Source organism: Phytophthora ramorum (genome assembly GCF_020800215.1).
Source record: "Phytophthora ramorum isolate Pr-102 chromosome Unknown Phyram_PR-102_s0005, whole genome shotgun sequence".
Lineage (NCBI taxonomy): Eukaryota > Oomycota > Peronosporomycetes > Peronosporales > Peronosporaceae > Phytophthora > Phytophthora ramorum.
The window spans coordinates 1,592,622-1,613,592 of record NW_027150651.1 but is presented as its reverse complement, the minus strand read 5'-3'; positions in this window follow the sequence as shown (position 1 = coordinate 1,613,592).

Sequence of the window (20,971 nt, the reverse complement as noted above, 5' to 3'; positions counted from 1 at the left end):
ACCACACGTATCCTACTAACAAGCATGTTCATTCATTATAATAAGCTACGGAAACTACATGTACTACACAATGTGGCCACACACACCTGAATGGCCAGGGCTCTCCTAGCAAACTCCGCCAACTTAATCTCTCAATCACAACTCGATTTCTCCTCTTCCTCGCAAGTCTTCTGTCCAGCAGGTCAACCCCTTGACAAAGCTCAGCGTGAATTGTTCAAAGGATTTGATCTGGGCATGTTTACCGACGGTGTGTCGCTGCCTGGTTTATCGGAGAAGGTTATGTACCAGACTTGCTTCAACAATCTTCAGTACCCCGGCAAGAAGCGTGCTAAAGCTTTTAAATTCCCAGCAGAGCGGATGAGTGGCTACAAGAGTCAGGATGCGACTGCAAAGCGTGAGTTTGGTATGACGTTGGAGCATCTTGACACTTTGCTTCACCAGCAAAAGTACCTATGCGCTCTATGCTTTACCCAACTGAGTGCTGAAACTGTCTCTGCTGATAGAATCAACAACAAACTTGGTCATATCGACGGAAATGTCTAGAACGAGGCATCTAAAGCACAGTTGCATTTAAAGTCAGCATCATTTCAGACCAAATTCGGATTATAAATGAAGCAATCATATCAGTACAAAAGCAAATCCGAGCGATGAGGCCCTTTCGAGCTGCAAACCTTTTCGGTCCACAACTCTAGCTCAGCTGCGACGCCGTGCAGGGGGGATCACGATGCTCAAAGACAGCTAGTGCACTACATGGTAGCATCAAAAGCAAAATACAACGTACACGCTCTTACCGTGGAAGTCTGAACAGTTCGATGTTGGCGTGTCTTGGTAGGATGCAGAATGAGGTTGACAATGACAACCTTGCACACTAAGAGCAGCACCTAAGAGCATGCACCTCAATAACGTGCAGCTCAGAAAGCACGTGCTGCATCTGGTGTAGTTGTAGCACGCAGCTCCATGGATCCAAGCCACAAGCTTGGAGAGCATGTGCCCGACAGCAATGAGAAGTTGCCTTTCCACTTCAGCTTGAACATGTCCCATTTAATATGTCCCTTTCTGGGTTTAAATTCTTGCCTAAAATACCTCTGTCCCAAACAAAGGTCCCCTAAACCACAAAACTGGCAGCATTACGCCTCGTTTCGGAAAACTCTCGGACTCCGTATCTTGCATTATGTCCCGCGTTGTTAACCCAACTGCTTGTAGGGCTGTGGGCGTGCTTGTGGACCACGGGGAGGGGGGCTGAGGTTTCTTATCGCCCTCTGCCTCCCTCCAGAGAGACTGTTGCGGGAATAGATGAAAGCAGAGGACTCCCTCTTGTGTACCACACGTATCCTACTAACAAGCATGTTCATTCATTATAATAAGCTACGGAAACTACATGTACTACACAATGTGGCCACACACACCTGAATGGCCAGGGCTCTCCTAGCAAACTCCGCCAACTTAATCTCTCAATCACAACTCGATTTCTCCTCTTCCTCGCAAGTCTTCTGTCCAGCAGGTCAACCCCTTGACAAAGCTCAGCGTGAATTGTTCAAAGGATTTGATCTGGGCATGTTTACCGACGGTGTGTCGCTGCCTGGTTTATCGGAGAAGGTTATGTACCAGACTTGCTTCAACAATCTTCAGTACCCCGGCAAGAAGCGTGCTAAAGCTTTTAAATTCCCAGCAGAGCGGATGAGTGGCTACAAGAGTCAGGATGCGACTGCAAAGCGTGAGTTTGGTATGACGTTGGAGCATCTTGACACTTTGCTTCACCAGCAAAAGTACCTATGTGCTCTATGCTTTACCCAACTGAGTGCTGAAACTGTCTCTGCTGATTCAGAAGCAAAATACAACGTACACGCTCTTACCGTGGAAGTCTAAACAGTTCGATGTTGGCGTGTCTTGGTAGGATGCAGAATGAGGTTGACAATGACAACCTTGCACACTAAGAGCAGCACCTAAGAGCATGCACCTCAATAACGTGCAGCTCAGAAAGCACGTGCTGCATCTGGTGTAGTTGTAGCACGCAGCTCCATGGATCCAAGCCACAAACTTGGAGAGCATGTGCCCGACAGCAATGAGAAGTTGCCTTTCCACTTCAGCTTGAACATGTCCCATTTAATATGTCCCTTTTTGGGTTTAAATTCTTGCCTAAAATACCTCTGTCCCAAACAAAGGTCCCCTAAACCACAAAACTGGCAGCATTACGCCTCGTTTCGGAAAACTCTCGGACTCCGTATCTTGCATTATGTCCCGCGTTGTTAACCCAACTGCTTGTAGGGCTGTGGGCGTGCTTGTGGACCACGGGGAGGGGGCTGACTTGCTTCAACAATCTTCAGTACCCCGGCAAGAAGCGTGCTAAAGCTTTTAGATTCCCAGCAGAGCGGATGAGTGGCTACAAGAGTCAGGATGCGACTGCAAAGCGTGAGTTTGGTATGACGTTGGAGCATCTTGACACTTTGCTTCACCAGCAAAAGTACCTATGTGCTCTATGCTTTACCCAACTGAGTGCTGAAACTGTCTCTGCTGATTCAGAAGCAAAATACAACGTACACGCTCTTACCGTGGAAGTCTGAACAGTTCGATGTTGGCGTGTCTTGGTAGGATGCAGAATGAGGTTGACAATGACAACCTTGCACACTAAGAGCAGCACCTAAGAGCATGCACCTCAATAACGTGCAGCTCAGAAAGCACGTGCTGCATCTGGTGTAGTTGTAGCACGCAGCTCCATGGATCCAAGCCACAAGCTTGGAGAGCATGTGCCCGACAGCAATGAGAAGTTGCCTTTCCACTTCAGCTTGAACATGTCCCATTTAATATGTCCCTTTCTGGGTTTAAATTCTTGCCTAAAATACCTCTGTCCCAAACAAAGGTCCCCTAAACCACAAAACTGGCAGCATTACGCCTCGTTTCGGAAAACTCTCGGACTCCGTATCTTGCATTATGTCCCGCGTTGTTAACCCAACTGCTTGTAGGGCTGTGGGCGTGCTTGTGGACCACGGGGAGGGGGGCTGAGGTTTCTTATCGCCCTCTGCCTCCCTCCAGAGAGACTGTTGCGGGAATAGATGAAAGCAGAGGACTCCCTCTTGTGTACCACACGTATCCTACTAACAAGCATGTTCATTCATTATAATAAGCTACGGAAACTACATGTACTACACAATGTGGCCACACACACCTGAATGGCCAGGGCTCTCCTAGCAAACTCCGCCAACTTAATCTCTCAATCACAACTCGATTTCTCCTCTTCCTCGCAAGTCTTCTGTCCAGCAGGTCAACCCCTTGACAAAGCTCAGCGTGAATTGTTCAAAGGATTTGATCTGGGCATGTTTACCGACGGTGTGTCGCTGCCTGGTTTATCGGAGAAGGTTATGTACCAGACTTGCTTCAACAATCTTCAGTACCCCGGCAAGAAGCGTGCTAAAGCTTTTAAATTCCCAGCAGAGCGGATGAGTGGCTACAAGAGTCAGGATGCGACTGCAAAGCGTGAGTTTGGTATGACGTTGGAGCATCTTGACACTTTGCTTCACCAGCAAAAGTACCTATGCGCTCTATGCTTTACCCAACTGAGTGCTGAAACTGTCTCTGCTGATAGAATCAACAACAAACTTGGTCATATCGACGGAAATGTCTAGAACGAGGCATCTAAAGCACAGTTGCATTTAAAGTCAGCATCATTTCAGACCAAATTCGGATTATAAATGAAGCAATCATATCAGTACAAAAGCAAATCCGAGCGATGAGGCCCTTTCGAGCTGCAAACCTTTTCGGTCCACAACTCTAGCTCAGCTGCGACGCCGTGCAGGGGGGATCACGATGCTCAAAGACAGCTAGTGCACTACATGGTAGCATCAAAAGCAAAATACAACGTACACGCTCTTACCGTGGAAGTCTGAACAGTTCGATGTTGGCGTGTCTTGGTAGGATGCAGAATGAGGTTGACAATGACAACCTTGCACACTAAGAGCAGCACCTAAGAGCATGCACCTCAATAACGTGCAGCTCAGAAAGCACGTGCTGCATCTGGTGTAGTTGTAGCACGCAGCTCCATGGATCCAAGCCACAAGCTTGGAGAGCATGTGCCCGACAGCAATGAGAAGTTGCCTTTCCACTTCAGCTTGAACATGTCCCATTTAATATGTCCCTTTCTGGGTTTAAATTCTTGCCTAAAATACCTCTGTCCCAAACAAAGGTCCCCTAAACCACAAAACTGGCAGCATTACGCCTCGTTTCGGAAAACTCTCGGACTCCGTATCTTGCATTATGTCCCGCGTTGTTAACCCAACTGCTTGTAGGGCTGTGGGCGTGCTTGTGGACCACGGGGAGGGGGGCTGACTTGCTTCAACAATCTTCAGTACCCCGGCAAGAAGCGTGCTAAAGCTTTTAGATTCCCAGCAGAGCGGATGAGTGGCTACAAGAGTCAGGATGCGACTGCAAAGCGTGAGTTTGGTATGACGTTGGAGCATCTTGACACTTTGCTTCACCAGCAAAAGTACCTATGTGCTCTATGCTTTACCCAACTGAGTGCTGAAACTGTCTCTGCTGATTCAGAAGCAAAATACAACGTACACGCTCTTACCGTGGAAGTCTGAACAGTTCGATGTTTGGCGTGTCTTGGTAGGATGCAGAATGAGGTTGACAATGACAACCTTGCACACTAAGAGCAGCACCTAAGAGCATGCACCTCAATAACGTGCAGCTCAGAAAGCACGTGCTGCATCTGGTGTAGTTGTAGCACGCAGCTCCATGGATCCAAGCCACAAACTTGGAGAGCATGTGCCCGACAGCAATGAGAAGTTGCCTTTCCACTTCAGCTTGAACATGTCCCATTTAATATGTCCCTTTTGGGTTTAAATTCTTGCCTAAAATACCTCTGTCCCAAACAAAGGTCCCCTAAACCACAAAACTGGCAGCATTACGCCTCGTTTCGGAAAACTCTCGGACTCCGTATCTTGCATTATGTCCCGCGTTGTTAACCCAACTGCTTGTAGGGCTGTGGGCGTGCTTGTGGACCACGGGGAGGGGGGCTGACTTGCTTCAACAATCTTCAGTACCCCGGCAAGAAGCGTGCTAAAGCTTTTAGATTCCCAGCAGAGCGGATGAGTGGCTACAAGAGTCAGGATGCGACTGCAAAGCGTGAGTTTGGTATGACGTTGGAGCATCTTGACACTTTGCTTCACCAGCAAAAGTACCTATGTGCTCTATGCTTTACCCAACTGAGTGCTGAAACTGTCTCTGCTGATTCAGAAGCAAAATACAACGTACACGCTCTTACCGTGGAAGTCTAAACAGTTCGATGTTGGCGTGTCTTGGTAGGATGCAGAATGAGGTTGACAATGACAACCTTGCACACTAAGAGCAGCACCTAAGAGCATGCACCTCAATAACGTGCAGCTCAGAAAGCACGTGCTGCATCTGGTGTAGTTGTAGCACGCAGCTCCATGGATCCAAGCCACAACTTGGAGAGCATGTGCCCGACAGCAATGAGAAGTTGCCTTTCCACTTCAGCTTGAACATGTCCCATTTAATATGTCCCTTTTGGGTTTAAATTCTTGCCTAAAATACCTCTGTCCCAAACAAAGGTCCCCTAAACCACAAAACTGGCAGCATTACGCCTCGTTTCGGAAAACTCTCGGACTCCGTATCTTGCATTATGTCCCGCGTTGTTAACCCAACTGCTTGTAGGGCTGTGGGCGTGCTTGTGGACCACGGGGAGGGGGGCTGACTTGCTTCAACAATCTTCAGTACCCCGGCAAGAAGCGTGCTAAAGCTTTTAGATTCCCAGCAGAGCGGATGAGTGGCTACAAGAGTCAGGATGCGACTGCAAAGCGTGAGTTTGGTATGACGTTGGAGCATCTTGACACTTTGCTTCACCAGCAAAAGTACCTATGTGCTCTATGCTTTACCCAACTGAGTGCTGAAACTGTCTCTGCTGATTCAAAAGCAAAATACAACGTACACGCTCTTACCGTGGAAGTCTGAACAGTTCGATGTTGGCGTGTCTTGGTAGGATGCAGAATGAGGTTGACAATGACAACCTTGCACACTAAGAGCAGCACCTAAGAGCATGCACCTCAATAACGTGCAGCTCAGAAAGCACGTGCTGCATCTGGTGTAGTTGTAGCACGCAGCTCCATGGATCCAAGCCACAAGCTTGGAGAGCATGTGCCCGACAGCAATGAGAAGTTGCCTTTCCACTTCAGCTTGAACATGTCCCATTTAATATGTCCCTTTCTGGGTTTAAATTCTTGCCTAAAATACCTCTGTCCCAAACAAAGGTCCCCTAAACCACAAAACTGGCAGCATTACGCCTCGTTTCGGAAAACTCTCGGACTCCGTATCTTGCATTATGTCCCGCGTTGTTAACCCAACTGCTTGTAGGGCTGTGGGCGTGCTTGTGGACCACGGGGAGGGGGGCTGAGGTTTCTTATCGCCCTCTGCCTCCCTCCAGAGAGACTGTTGCGGGAATAGATGAAAGCAGAGGACTCCCTCTTGTGTACCACACGTATCCTACTAACAAGCATGTTCATTCATTATAATAAGCTACGGAAACTACATGTACTACACAATGTGGCCACACACACCTGAATGGCCAGGGCTCTCCTAGCAAACTCCGCCAACTTAATCTCTCAATCACAACTCGATTTCTCCTCTTCCTCGCAAGTCTTCTGTCCAGCAGGTCAACCCCTTGACAAAGCTCAGCGTGAATTGTTCAAAGGATTTGATCTGGGCATGTTTACCGACGGTGTGTCGCTGCCTGGTTTATCGGAGAAGGTTATGTACCAGACTTGCTTCAACAATCTTCAGTACCCCGGCAAGAAGCGTGCTAAAGCTTTTAAATTCCCAGCAGAGCGGATGAGTGGCTACAAGAGTCAGGATGCGACTGCAAAGCGTGAGTTTGGTATGACGTTGGAGCATCTTGACACTTTGCTTCACCAGCAAAAGTACCTATGCGCTCTATGCTTTACCCAACTGAGTGCTGAAACTGTCTCTGCTGATAGAATCAACAACAAACTTGGTCATATCGACGGAAATGTCTAGAACGAGGCATCTAAAGCACAGTTGCATTTAAAGTCAGCATCATTTCAGACCAAATTCGGATTATAAATGAAGCAATCATATCAGTACAAAAGCAAATCCGAGCGATGAGGCCCTTTCGAGCTGCAAACCTTTTCGGTCCACAACTCTAGCTCAGCTGCGACGCCGTGCAGGGGGGATCACGATGCTCAAAGACAGCTAGTGCACTACATGGTAGCATCAAAAGCAAAATACAACGTACACGCTCTTACCGTGGAAGTCTGAACAGTTCGATGTTGGCGTGTCTTGGTAGGATGCAGAATGAGGTTGACAATGACAACCTTGCACACTAAGAGCAGCACCTAAGAGCATGCACCTCAATAACGTGCAGCTCAGAAAGCACGTGCTGCATCTGGTGTAGTTGTAGCACGCAGCTCCATGGATCCAAGCCACAAGCTTGGAGAGCATGTGCCCGACAGCAATGAGAAGTTGCCTTTCCACTTCAGCTTGAACATGTCCCATTTAATATGTCCCTTTCTGGGTTTAAATTCTTGCCTAAAATACCTCTGTCCCAAACAAAGGTCCCCTAAACCACAAAACTGGCAGCATTACGCCTCGTTTCGGAAAACTCTCGGACTCCGTATCTTGCATTATGTCCCGCGTTGTTAACCCAACTGCTTGTAGGGCTGTGGGCGTGCTTGTGGACCACGGGGAGGGGGGCTGAGGTTTCTTATCGCCCTCTGCCTCCCTCCAGAGAGACTGTTGCGGGAATAGATGAAAGCAGAGGACTCCCTCTTGTGTACCACACGTATCCTACTAACAAGCATGTTCATTCATTATAATAAGCTACGGAAACTACATGTACTACACAATGTGGCCACACACACCTGAATGGCCATGGCTCTCCTAGCAAACTCCGCCAACTTAATCTCTCAATCACAACTCGATTTCTCCTCTTCCTCGCAAGTCTTCTGTCCAGCAGGTCAACCCCTTGACAAAGCTCAGCGTGAATTGTTCAAAGGATTTGATCTGGGCATGTTTACCGACGGTGTGTCGCTGCCTGGTTTATCGGAGAAGGTTATGTACCAGACTTGCTTCAACAATCTTCAGTACCCCGGCAAGAAGCGTGCTAAAGCTTTTAAATTCCCAGCAGAGCGGATGAGTGGCTACAAGAGTCAGGATGCGACTGCAAAGCGTGAGTTTGGTATGACGTTGGAGCATCTTGACACTTTGCTTCACCAGCAAAAGTACCTATGCGCTCTATGCTTTACCCAACTGAGTGCTGAAACTGTCTCTGCTGATAGAATCAACAACAAACTTGGTCATATCGACGGAAATGTCTAGAACGAGGCATCTAAAGCACAGTTGCATTTAAAGTCAGCATCATTTCAGACCAAATTCGGATTATAAATGAAGCAATCATATCAGTACAAAAGCAAATCCGAGCGATGAGGCCCTTTCGAGCTGCAAACCTTTTCGGTCCACAACTCTAGCTCAGCTGCGACGCCGTGCAGGGGGGATCACGATGGAAGTCTGAACAGTTCGATGTTGGCGTGTCTTGGTAGGATGCAGAATGAGGTTGACAATGACAACCTTGCACACTAAGAGCAGCACCTAAGAGCATGCACCTCAATAACGTGCAGCTCAGAAAGCACGTGCTGCATCTGGTGTAGTTGTAGCACGCAGCTCCATGGATCCAAGCCACAAGCTTGGAGAGCATGTGTCCGACAGCAATGAGAAGTTGCCTTTCCACTTCAGCTTGAACATGTCCCATTTAATATGTCCCTTTCTGGGTTTAAATTCTTGCCTAAAATACCTCTGTCCCAAACAAAGGTCCCCTAAACCACAAAACTGGCAGCATTACGCCTCGTTTCGGAAAACTCTCGGACTCCGTATCTTGCATTATGTCCCGCGTTGTTAACCCAACTGCTTGTAGGGCTGTGGGCGTGCTTGTGGACCACGGGGAGGGGGGCTGAGGTTTCTTATCGCCCTCTGCCTCCCTCCAGAGAGACTGTTGCGGGAATAGATGAAAGCAGAGGACTCCCTCTTGTGTACCACACGTATCCTACTAACAAGCATGTTCATTCATTATAATAAGCTACGGAAACTACATGTACTACACAATGTGGCCACACACACCTGAATGGCCATGGCTCTCCTAGCAAACTCCGCCAACTTAATCTCTCAATCACAACTCGATTTCTCCTCTTCCTCGCAAGTCTTCTGTCCAGCAGGTCAACCCCTTGACAAAGCTCAGCGTGAATTGTTCAAAGGATTTGATCTGGGCATGTTTACCGACGGTGTGTCGCTGCCTGGTTTATCGGAGAAGGTTATGTACCAGACTTGCTTCAACAATCTTCAGTACCCCGGCAAGAAGCGTGCTAAAGCTTTTAAATTCCCAGCAGAGCGGATGAGTGGCTACAAGAGTCAGGATGCGACTGCAAAGCGTGAGTTTGGTATGACGTTGGAGCATCTTGACACTTTGCTTCACCAGCAAAAGTACCTATGCGCTCTATGCTTTACCCAACTGAGTGCTGAAACTGTCTCTGCTGATAGAATCAACAACAAACTTGGTCATATCGACGGAAATGTCTAGAACGAGGCATCTAAAGCACAGTTGCATTTAAAGTCAGCATCATTTCAGACCAAATTCGGATTATAAATGAAGCAATCATATCAGTACAAAAGCAAATCCGAGCGATGAGGCCCTTTCGAGCTGCAAACCTTTTCGGTCCACAACTCTAGCTCAGCTGCGACGCCGTGCAGGGGGGATCACGATGCTCAAAGACAGCTAGTGCACTACATGGTAGCATCAAAAGCAAAATACAACGTACACGCTCTTACCGTGGAAGTCTGAACAGTTCGATGTTGGCGTGTCTTGGTAGGATGCAGAATGAGGTTGACAATGACAACCTTGCACACTAAGAGCAGCACCTAAGAGCATGCACCTCAATAACGTGCAGCTCAGAAAGCACGTGCTGCATCTGGTGTAGTTGTAGCACGCAGCTCCATGGATCCAAGCCACAAGCTTGGAGAGCATGTGCCCGACAGCAATGAGAAGTTGCCTTTCCACTTCAGCTTGAACATGTCCCATTTAATATGTCCCTTTCTGGGTTTAAATTCTTGCCTAAAATACCTCTGTCCCAAACAAAGGTCCCCTAAACCACAAAACTGGCAGCATTACGCCTCGTTTCGGAAAACTCTCGGACTCCGTATCTTGCATTATGTCCCGCGTTGTTAACCCAACTGCTTGTAGGGCTGTGGGCGTGCTTGTGGACCACGGGGAGGGGGGCTGAGGTTTCTTATCGCCCTCTGCCTCCCTCCAGAGAGACTGTTGCGGGAATAGATGAAAGCAGAGGACTCCCTCTTGTGTACCACACGTATCCTACTAACAAGCATGTTCATTCATTATAATAAGCTACGGAAACTACATGTACTACACAATGTGGCCACACACACCTGAATGGCCAGGGCTCTCCTAGCAAACTCCGCCAACTTAATCTCTCAATCACAACTCGATTTCTCCTCTTCCTCGCAAGTCTTCTGTCCAGCAGGTCAACCCCTTGACAAAGCTCAGCGTGAATTGTTCAAAGGATTTGATCTGGGCATGTTTACCGACGGTGTGTCGCTGCCTGGTTTATCGGAGAAGGTTATGTACCAGACTTGCTTCAACAATCTTCAGTACCCCGGCAAGAAGCGTGCTAAAGCTTTTAAATTCCCAGCAGAGCGGATGAGTGGCTACAAGAGTCAGGATGCGACTGCAAAGCGTGAGTTTGGTATGACGTTGGAGCATCTTGACACTTTGCTTCACCAGCAAAAGTACCTATGCGCTCTATGCTTTACCCAACTGAGTGCTGAAACTGTCTCTGCTGATAGAATCAACAACAAACTTGGTCATATCGACGGAAATGTCTAGAACGAGGCATCTAAAGCACAGTTGCATTTAAAGTCAGCATCATTTCAGACCAAATTCGTATTATAAATGAAGCAATCATATCAGTACAAAAGCAAATCCGAGCGATGAGGCCCTTTCGAGCTGCAAACCTTTTCGGTCCACAACTCTAGCTCAGCTGCGACGCCGTGCAGGGGGGATCACGATGCTCAAAGACAGCTAGTGCACTACATGGTAGCATCAAAAGCAAAATACAACGTACACGCTCTTACCGTGGAAGTCTGAACAGTTCGATGTTGGCGTGTCTTGGTAGGATGCAGAATGAGGTTGACAATGACAACCTTGCACACTAAGAGCAGCACCTAAGAGCATGCACCTCAATAACGTGCAGCTCAGAAAGCACGTGCTGCATCTGGTGTAGTTGTAGCACGCAGCTCCATGGATCCAAGCCACAAGCTTGGAGAGCATGTGCCCGACAGCAATGAGAAGTTGCCTTTCCACTTCAGCTTGAACATGTCCCATTTAATATGTCCCTTTCTGGGTTTAAATTCTTGCCTAAAATACCTCTGTCCCAAACAAAGGTCCCCTAAACCACAAAACTGGCAGCATTACGCCTCGTTTCGGAAAACTCTCGGACTCCGTATCTTGCATTATGTCCCGCGTTGTTAACCCAACTGCTTGTAGGGCTGTGGGCGTGCTTGTGGACCACGGGGAGGGGGGCTGAGGTTTCTTATCGCCCTCTGCCTCCCTCCAGAGAGACTGTTGCGGGAATAGATGAAAGCAGAGGACTCCCTCTTGTGTACCACACGTATCCTACTAACAAGCATGTTCATTCATTATAATAAGCTACGGAAACTACATGTACTACACAATGTGGCCACACACACCTGAATGGCCAGGGCTCTCCTAGCAAACTCCGCCAACTTAATCTCTCAATCACAACTCGATTTCTCCTCTTCCTCGCAAGTCTTCTGTCCAGCAGGTCAACCCCTTGACAAAGCTCAGCGTGAATTGTTCAAAGGATTTGATCTGGGCATGTTTACCGACGGTGTGTCGCTGCCTGGTTTATCGGAGAAGGTTATGTACCAGACTTGCTTCAACAATCTTCAGTACCCCGGCAAGAAGCGTGCTAAAGCTTTTAAATTCCCAGCAGAGCGGATGAGTGGCTACAAGAGTCAGGATGCGACTGCAAAGCGTGAGTTTGGTATGACGTTGGAGCATCTTGACACTTTGCTTCACCAGCAAAAGTACCTATGCGCTCTATGCTTTACCCAACTGAGTGCTGAAACTGTCTCTGCTGATAGAATCAACAACAAACTTGGTCATATCGACGGAAATGTCTAGAACGAGGCATCTAAAGCACAGTTGCATTTAAAGTCAGCATCATTTCAGACCAAATTCGGATTATAAATGAAGCAATCATATCAGTACAAAAGCAAATCCGAGCGATGAGGCCCTTTCGAGCTGCAAACCTTTTCGGTCCACAACTCTAGCTCAGCTGCGACGCCGTGCAGGGGGGATCACGATGCTCAAAGACAGCTAGTGCACTACATGGTAGCATCAAAAGCAAAATACAACGTACACGCTCTTACCGTGGAAGTCTGAACAGTTCGATGTTGGCGTGTCTTGGTAGGATGCAGAATGAGGTTGACAATGACAACCTTGCACACTAAGAGCAGCACCTAAGAGCATGCACCTCAATAACGTGCAGCTCAGAAAGCACGTGCTGCATCTGGTGTAGTTGTAGCACGCAGCTCCATGGATCCAAGCCACAAGCTTGGAGAGCATGTGCCCGACAGCAATGAGAAGTTGCCTTTCCACTTCAGCTTGAACATGTCCCATTTAATATGTCCCTTTCTGGGTTTAAATTCTTGCCTAAAATACCTCTGTCCCAAACAAAGGTCCCCTAAACCACAAAACTGGCAGCATTACGCCTCGTTTCGGAAAACTCTCGGACTCCGTATCTTGCATTATGTCCCGCGTTGTTAACCCAACTGCTTGTAGGGCTGTGGGCGTGCTTGTGGACCACGGGGAGGGGGGCTGAGGTTTCTTATCGCCCTCTGCCTCCCTCCAGAGAGACTGTTGCGGGAATAGATGAAAGCAGAGGACTCCCTCTTGTGTACCACACGTATCCTACTAACAAGCATGTTCATTCATTATAATAAGCTACGGAAACTACATGTACTACACAATGTGGCCACACACACCTGAATGGCCAGGGCTCTCCTAGCAAACTCCGCCAACTTAATCTCTCAATCACAACTCGATTTCTCCTCTTCCTCGCAAGTCTTCTGTCCAGCAGGTCAACCCCTTGACAAAGCTCAGCGTGAATTGTTCAAAGGATTTGATCTGGGCATGTTTACCGACGGTGTGTCGCTGCCTGGTTTATCGGAGAAGGTTATGTACCAGACTTGCTTCAACAATCTTCAGTACCCCGGCAAGAAGCGTGCTAAAGCTTTTAAATTCCCAGCAGAGCGGATGAGTGGCTACAAGAGTCAGGATGCGACTGCAAAGCGTGAGTTTGGTATGACGTTGGAGCATCTTGACACTTTGCTTCACCAGCAAAAGTACCTATGCGCTCTATGCTTTACCCAACTGAGTGCTGAAACTGTCTCTGCTGATAGAATCAACAACAAACTTGGTCATATCGACGGAAATGTCTAGAACGAGGCATCTAAAGCACAGTTGCATTTAAAGTCAGCATCATTTCAGACCAAATTCGTATTATAAATGAAGCAATCATATCAGTACAAAAGCAAATCCGAGCGATGAGGCCCTTTCGAGCTGCAAACCTTTTCGGTCCACAACTCTAGCTCAGCTGCGACGCCGTGCAGGGGGGATCACGATGCTCAAAGACAGCTAGTGCACTACATGGTAGCATCAAAAGCAAAATACAACGTACACGCTCTTACCGTGGAAGTCTGAACAGTTCGATGTTGGCGTGTCTTGGTAGGATGCAGAATGAGGTTGACAATGACAACCTTGCACACTAAGAGCAGCACCTAAGAGCATGCACCTCAATAACGTGCAGCTCAGAAAGCACGTGCTGCATCTGGTGTAGTTGTAGCACGCAGCTCCATGGATCCAAGCCACAAGCTTGGAGAGCATGTGCCCGACAGCAATGAGAAGTTGCCTTTCCACTTCAGCTTGAACATGTCCCATTTAATATGTCCCTTTCTGGGTTTAAATTCTTGCCTAAAATACCTCTGTCCCAAACAAAGGTCCCCTAAACCACAAAACTGGCAGCATTACGCCTCGTTTCGGAAAACTCTCGGACTCCGTATCTTGCATTATGTCCCGCGTTGTTAACCCAACTGCTTGTAGGGCTGTGGGCGTGCTTGTGGACCACGGGGAGGGGGGCTGAGGTTTCTTATCGCCCTCTGCCTCCCTCCAGAGAGACTGTTGCGGGAATAGATGAAAGCAGAGGACTCCCTCTTGTGTACCACACGTATCCTACTAACAAGCATGTTCATTCATTATAATAAGCTACGGAAACTACATGTACTACACAATGTGGCCACACACACCTGAATGGCCAGGGCTCTCCTAGCAAACTCCGCCAACTTAATCTCTCAATCACAACTCGATTTCTCCTCTTCCTCGCAAGTCTTCTGTCCAGCAGGTCAACCCCTTGACAAAGCTCAGCGTGAATTGTTCAAAGGATTTGATCTGGGCATGTTTACCGACGGTGTGTCGCTGCCTGGTTTATCGGAGAAGGTTATGTACCAGACTTGCTTCAACAATCTTCAGTACCCCGGCAAGAAGCGTGCTAAAGCTTTTAAATTCCCAGCAGAGCGGATGAGTGGCTACAAGAGTCAGGATGCGACTGCAAAGCGTGAGTTTGGTATGACGTTGGAGCATCTTGACACTTTGCTTCACCAGCAAAAGTACCTATGCGCTCTATGCTTTACCCAACTGAGTGCTGAAACTGTCTCTGCTGATAGAATCAACAACAAACTTGGTCATATCGACGGAAATGTCTAGAACGAGGCATCTAAAGCACAGTTGCATTTAAAGTCAGCATCATTTCAGACCAAATTCGTATTATAAATGAAGCAATCATATCAGTACAAAAGCAAATCCGAGCGATGAGGCCCTTTCGAGCTGCAAACCTTTTCGGTCCACAACTCTAGCTCAGCTGCGACGCCGTGCAGGGGGGATCACGATGCTCAAAGACAGCTAGTGCACTACATGGTAGCATCAAAAGCAAAATACAACGTACACGCTCTTACCGTGGAAGTCTGAACAGTTCGATGTTGGCGTGTCTTGGTAGGATGCAGAATGAGGTTGACAATGACAACCTTGCACACTAAGAGCAGCACCTAAGAGCATGCACCTCAATAACGTGCAGCTCAGAAAGCACGTGCTGCATCTGGTGTAGTTGTAGCACGCAGCTCCATGGATCCAAGCCACAAGCTTGGAGAGCATGTGCCCGACAGCAATGAGAAGTTGCCTTTCCACTTCAGCTTGAACATGTCCCATTTAATATGTCCCTTTCTGGGTTTAAATTCTTGCCTAAAATACCTCTGTCCCAAACAAAGGTCCCCTAAACCACAAAACTGGCAGCATTACGCCTCGTTTCGGAAAACTCTCGGACTCCGTATCTTGCATTATGTCCCGCGTTGTTAACCCAACTGCTTGTAGGGCTGTGGGCGTGCTTGTGGACCACGGGGAGGGGGGCTGAGGTTTCTTATCGCCCTCTGCCTCCCTCCAGAGAGACTGTTGCGGGAATAGATGAAAGCAGAGGACTCCCTCTTGTGTACCACACGTATCCTACTAACAAGCATGTTCATTCATTATAATAAGCTACGGAAACTACATGTACTACACAATGTGGCCACACACACCTGAATGGCCAGGGCTCTCCTAGCAAACTCCGCCAACTTAATCTCTCAATCACAACTCGATTTCTCCTCTTCCTCGCAAGTCTTCTGTCCAGCAGGTCAACCCCTTGACAAAGCTCAGCGTGAATTGTTCAAAGGATTTGATCTGGGCATGTTTACCGACGGTGTGTCGCTGCCTGGTTTATCGGAGAAGGTTATGTACCAGACTTGCTTCAACAATCTTCAGTACCCCGGCAAGAAGCGTGCTAAAGCTTTTAAATTCCCAGCAGAGCGGATGAGTGGCTACAAGAGTCAGGATGCGACTGCAAAGCGTGAGTTTGGTATGACGTTGGAGCATCTTGACACTTTGCTTCACCAGCAAAAGTACCTATGCGCTCTATGCTTTACCCAACTGAGTGCTGAAACTGTCTCTGCTGATAGAATCAACAACAAACTTGGTCATATCGACGGAAATGTCTAGAACGAGGCATCTAAAGCACAGTTGCATTTAAAGTCAGCATCATTTCAGACCAAATTCGTATTATAAATGAAGCAATCATATCAGTACAAAAGCAAATCCGAGCGATGAGGCCCTTTCGAGCTGCAAACCTTTTCGGTCCACAACTCTAGCTCAGCTGCGACGCCGTGCAGGGGGGATCACGATGCTCAAAGACAGCTAGTGCACTACATGGTAGCATCAAAAGCAAAATACAACGTACACGCTCTTACCGTGGAAGTCTGAACAGTTCGATGTTGGCGTGTCTTGGTAGGATGCAGAATGAGGTTGACAATGACAACCTTGCACACTAAGAGCAGCACCTAAGAGCATGCACCTCAATAACGTGCAGCTCAGAAAGCACGTGCTGCATCTGGTGTAGTTGTAGCACGCAGCTCCATGGATCCAAGCCACAAGCTTGGAGAGCATGTGCCCGACAGCAATGAGAAGTTGCCTTTCCACTTCAGCTTGAACATGTCCCATTTAATATGTCCCTTTCTGGGTTTAAATTCTTGCCTAAAATACCTCTGTCCCAAACAAAGGTCCCCTAAACCACAAAACTGGCAGCATTACGCCTCGTTTCGGAAAACTCTCGGACTCCGTATCTTGCATTATGTCCCGCGTTGTTAACCCAACTGCTTGTAGGGCTGTGGGCGTGCTTGTGGACCACGGGGAGGGGGGCTGAGGTTTCTTATCGCCCTCTGCCTCCCTCCAGAGAGACTGTTGCGGGAATAGATGAAAGCAGAGGACTCCCTCTTGTGTACCACACGTATCCTACTAACAAGCATGTTCATTCATTATAATAAGCTACGGAAACTACATGTACTACACAATGTGGCCACACACACCTGAATGGCCAGGGCTCTCCTAGCAAACTCCGCCAACTTAATCTCTCAATCACAACTCGATTTCTCCTCTTCCTCGCAAGTCTTCTGTCCAGCAGGTCAACCCCTTGACAAAGCTCAGCGTGAATTGTTCAAAGGATTTGATCTGGGCATGTTTACCGACGGTGTGTCGCTGCCTGGTTTATCGGAGAAGGTTATGTACCAGACTTGCTTCAACAATCTTCAGTACCCCGGCAAGAAGCGTGCTAAAGCTTTTAGATTCCCAGCAGAGCGGATGAGTGGCTACAAGAGTCAGGATGCGACTGCAAAGCGTGAGTTTGGTATGACGTTGGAGCATCTTGACACTTTGCTTCACCAGCAAAAGTACCTATGCGCTCTATGCTTTACCCAACTGAGTGCTGAAACTGTCTCTGCTGATAGAATCAACAACAACAAACTTGGTCATATCGACGGAAATGTCTTGATCAGCTGCGTTTCGTGCAAGCGAGAAGAGAGCCACGCGCCGTCCGCCTTCTTCGCTGGAAAGAGATGCACCTTGTCTGCTTCTCCCTTGACCGTGTCAGGCTTCTTCACCTTGATTGCGTCGTTCAAGTGGCCTACCGACTTTTTATCGTAGGGAACGCGCTTCCGGTGACGCCAACGATCGCACAGTAGAGAGCGACCATCTTTCCTCGAGCCGGCAGATTCTGGAAGGGAGGGGAGACTTTTCCGAGCGTATTTAAGCGGAGATGAAGGCGTGTCACATAGACTTCCAGCCAATGATGAGACGCCATGTCTTGTGGTAAAAATGTTGTCGGTGACGACACGGTTCTAAAACTACCCAAAAGACGTGGCTTTCGCTCTCGAGGTTGAGTCGTCAAAATAGCAGCTGCCTCAAAAAAGAATGTTCTCGGCGGTACATTACGGAAAGTAAAAAAACTGCCGGCGCAATGTTCTGAAGACCACTATTATGGTGCTCCATGACCGTAATTTGCTGGTAGGACCACGAGCGCAATGGAGGGGCAGAACAATGCGCTCTTGTTGAGTGGTGTCCGGGATTGTCAAGTTTTTGGTGCTCTCGTACTGTTCTGTAACATGGCGGTAGAAACGTTAGTCGGAAAAAGAAGAACGCCGCCAACTGGACAACTTCAAACCACACAGTAACACCTCGAGCAAAAGCGATGTTCGACAAACAAGTCTGGGGTGCACTGTAAAGAAAAGCACAGAGTCCATGTACTTTGTCAACGACCTAGTGACAAGGTTGGAAGATTCAGACGTTGATGAAGTTAGGTCTGCCGCGCTTCTGTATGGTAGGGGTGAGGATGGACGACGTTCCTTTTCGGTGAATCTGGGCAATGAAACTTGTACGCGATGCGCTGAGCTGCTCTCGTCACCAAGATGCAAGAGCATTTCAGCACCGAAATACGAGCCGAGGGGAAGAAGAATCGACAAAGGTACACACACGGGCGCTGTGGCAAAGCTGAAGGGCATAACGCAGCAAAGTGTTCCAACAGAGCAAAAGGCTACGCGGACGGTGATATCCATCCAGTTATTTACCTCGTAGGTAGTTGCCTTCTTGAGTTGCTGCAACAGCGAAATTCGTGTACCGACAATCGTCAGTGAGTTTAGCTGCTGATTTAATCGGACGGGAACCTGTGTACTGCAGGGTTTCCCTATAAAGCGTACGTAATACGAAGCAAATTCAGATGATCATAAATCGACTTTAGAGAGTACCTTGTATTAAACGCGATCCAATTGAGACCACTCAATGCCCTTAAGCCACCTTCTCTCCGGGTTTGGGGGCACTGGGTTTTATTTCCATACCCCCCCCCCCCACACACACACACACACATGCGGATCAAACAAAAGAGCTCTCGAACACTAGGAAGTCCCCATTCATCTCAAAGCAGCACTACATTTACACAAGCAAAGCATGATTAATATAATTTGCTGTAAATTTGTATGTCACGGCATTTGATATTGACTGTCAGCTCACCTTGCAGGTCTCGATCTCGCGAACATCGCTAAACTCCACCACGTAGAAAGACTCGAGGGACTGCGATGTATCAATAAACACTAAAGGATTACCTGCTTGCACGCCCTCGTATGTCGCTTCGTACACGAATTCGACGGAGCAGATCCCAACATCCAACTTTCACCACTGCCCACGATCATGGAGCACCAGTTAAACAACATCAACGCCTGTGGCATAACGATATTATCTTCTTTTAGCACCATGACAGCAGTCAGTAGAATGAGGAGAACGCTAAACCAGGCTCATAAGCCAAAAGTAGATAGATGATCATACTTTAGACTTGTAAAAAGCTTGGAGACTTACCCCTCGAGGACCTTGAAATATCACCTTCCTACCTGTCACGAAATGCGATTAGCAACACCTGGTAGATGATGTCAAGCCGGAGAACAACTCCAGCTTTCTTGGTCATCTCCTCGCTTGCTTCTTGTCTGCCAATCGCGATCTGTCCAGCGAGATTTCTCAAAAGATACTTCCAAGCCCGTCCTGTTCCATATGAAACTCAAAGTGGGCCGGTCGGGAAAACTGTGATGTGTTTGTGGCAGGCGGTGATAACGTACCGATCTTATAGACCGTCGTCTCTAAACCCAAGTTCAGCTGTGCCATCTGAAAATGTGTCCCTGTACTAGATAGGAGGCTCCAAGAATAATCGATGATCGTGCAGGCTTCCCATGCAACACACGGGGCGCTTTCCACGTAAATCCGGATGCCACGCAGCACCTCCTCCTCGGACTCCGCTCTCAGCTCCACCCCAGTAGATTATATCTGCATCTTGCACACACCCAGCCCTCCCCATAGACCACTAAACACTCGCTCCATGTCATACTTGCCATGGCGAGTCTCGACGGAAGCCTTGCGTACGTGTACCCACATTCTCGAGAACACCAGGCTTCAGTAGGGTGTAGCGCGTAGTGGCACGATGCGCAGGCTGATGTCGGCGCGAGGAATATCCTTAGAAGCAGGAAGACGACACAAAGAACGCTGTGTTTCCCACTGAGCAACTTTGGGATTGAGGAATAAGCACAACATTGTTCGATATGCTACAATATTGATCCAATATGGGTTCGTACAGGTTTAGCAACAATCGGAAGGAACTATGGACTCTGTATATGGTATGTCGACTGTAGTGTCGATCGCCGCTTTCGCCCAGTCAGTCGTCCTGACAGCTCAAAGGTAATGCACGAGTTAAGATTATGCGGCACCTCGACGATTGTGCACATGGTGACAGTGCATCAATACATGTACCGTTGTATATCTGCTGCCGCATGGCATATGCGTACCTCGAGAGTTCATAATCACCTTTCCTGGATACAGACCGACGAATCCCATTTTCATTCTTTCATTTGCCTCGTATCGAGCATAAGCTGCAAGCGCACCGAGCAGTTCAAGACCATCGAAGGCGACAATGAGCACCGTTGTCAAGACCGCGCGCAACATGAAGTACCGTTTCCTCGGAAACACTGGTCTGCTAGTGTCCAAGTTCGCGTTCGGCAGCTTCGTCACCTTCGACGTGCAGAATGACTTTGAAAAGACGTACGCCATTATGGAACACGCGTACAAGAATGGCATTAATTTCTTCGACAATGCTGAGGCCTATGCAGACGGCGAGTCCGAGGTGTACATGGGTAAGATCATTAACACGGGTATCGAGCGTGGTCTGTGGGCCCGTGAGGACCTGGTCATCAGCACCAAGATTTTCTTCGGTACCAAGATGTTCTCTGGCGGTGGTGGCCCAAACGACTCGGGTTTGAGCCGCAAGCACATCGTGGAAGGCACGAAGGCATCGCTTAAACGGTTCGGCCTGGACTACGTGGAGCTGATCTTCTGTCATCGCCAGGACCCGTACACGCCCATGGAGGAGATTGTGCGTGCCATGAACTATGTCATCGAGCAGGGTTGGGC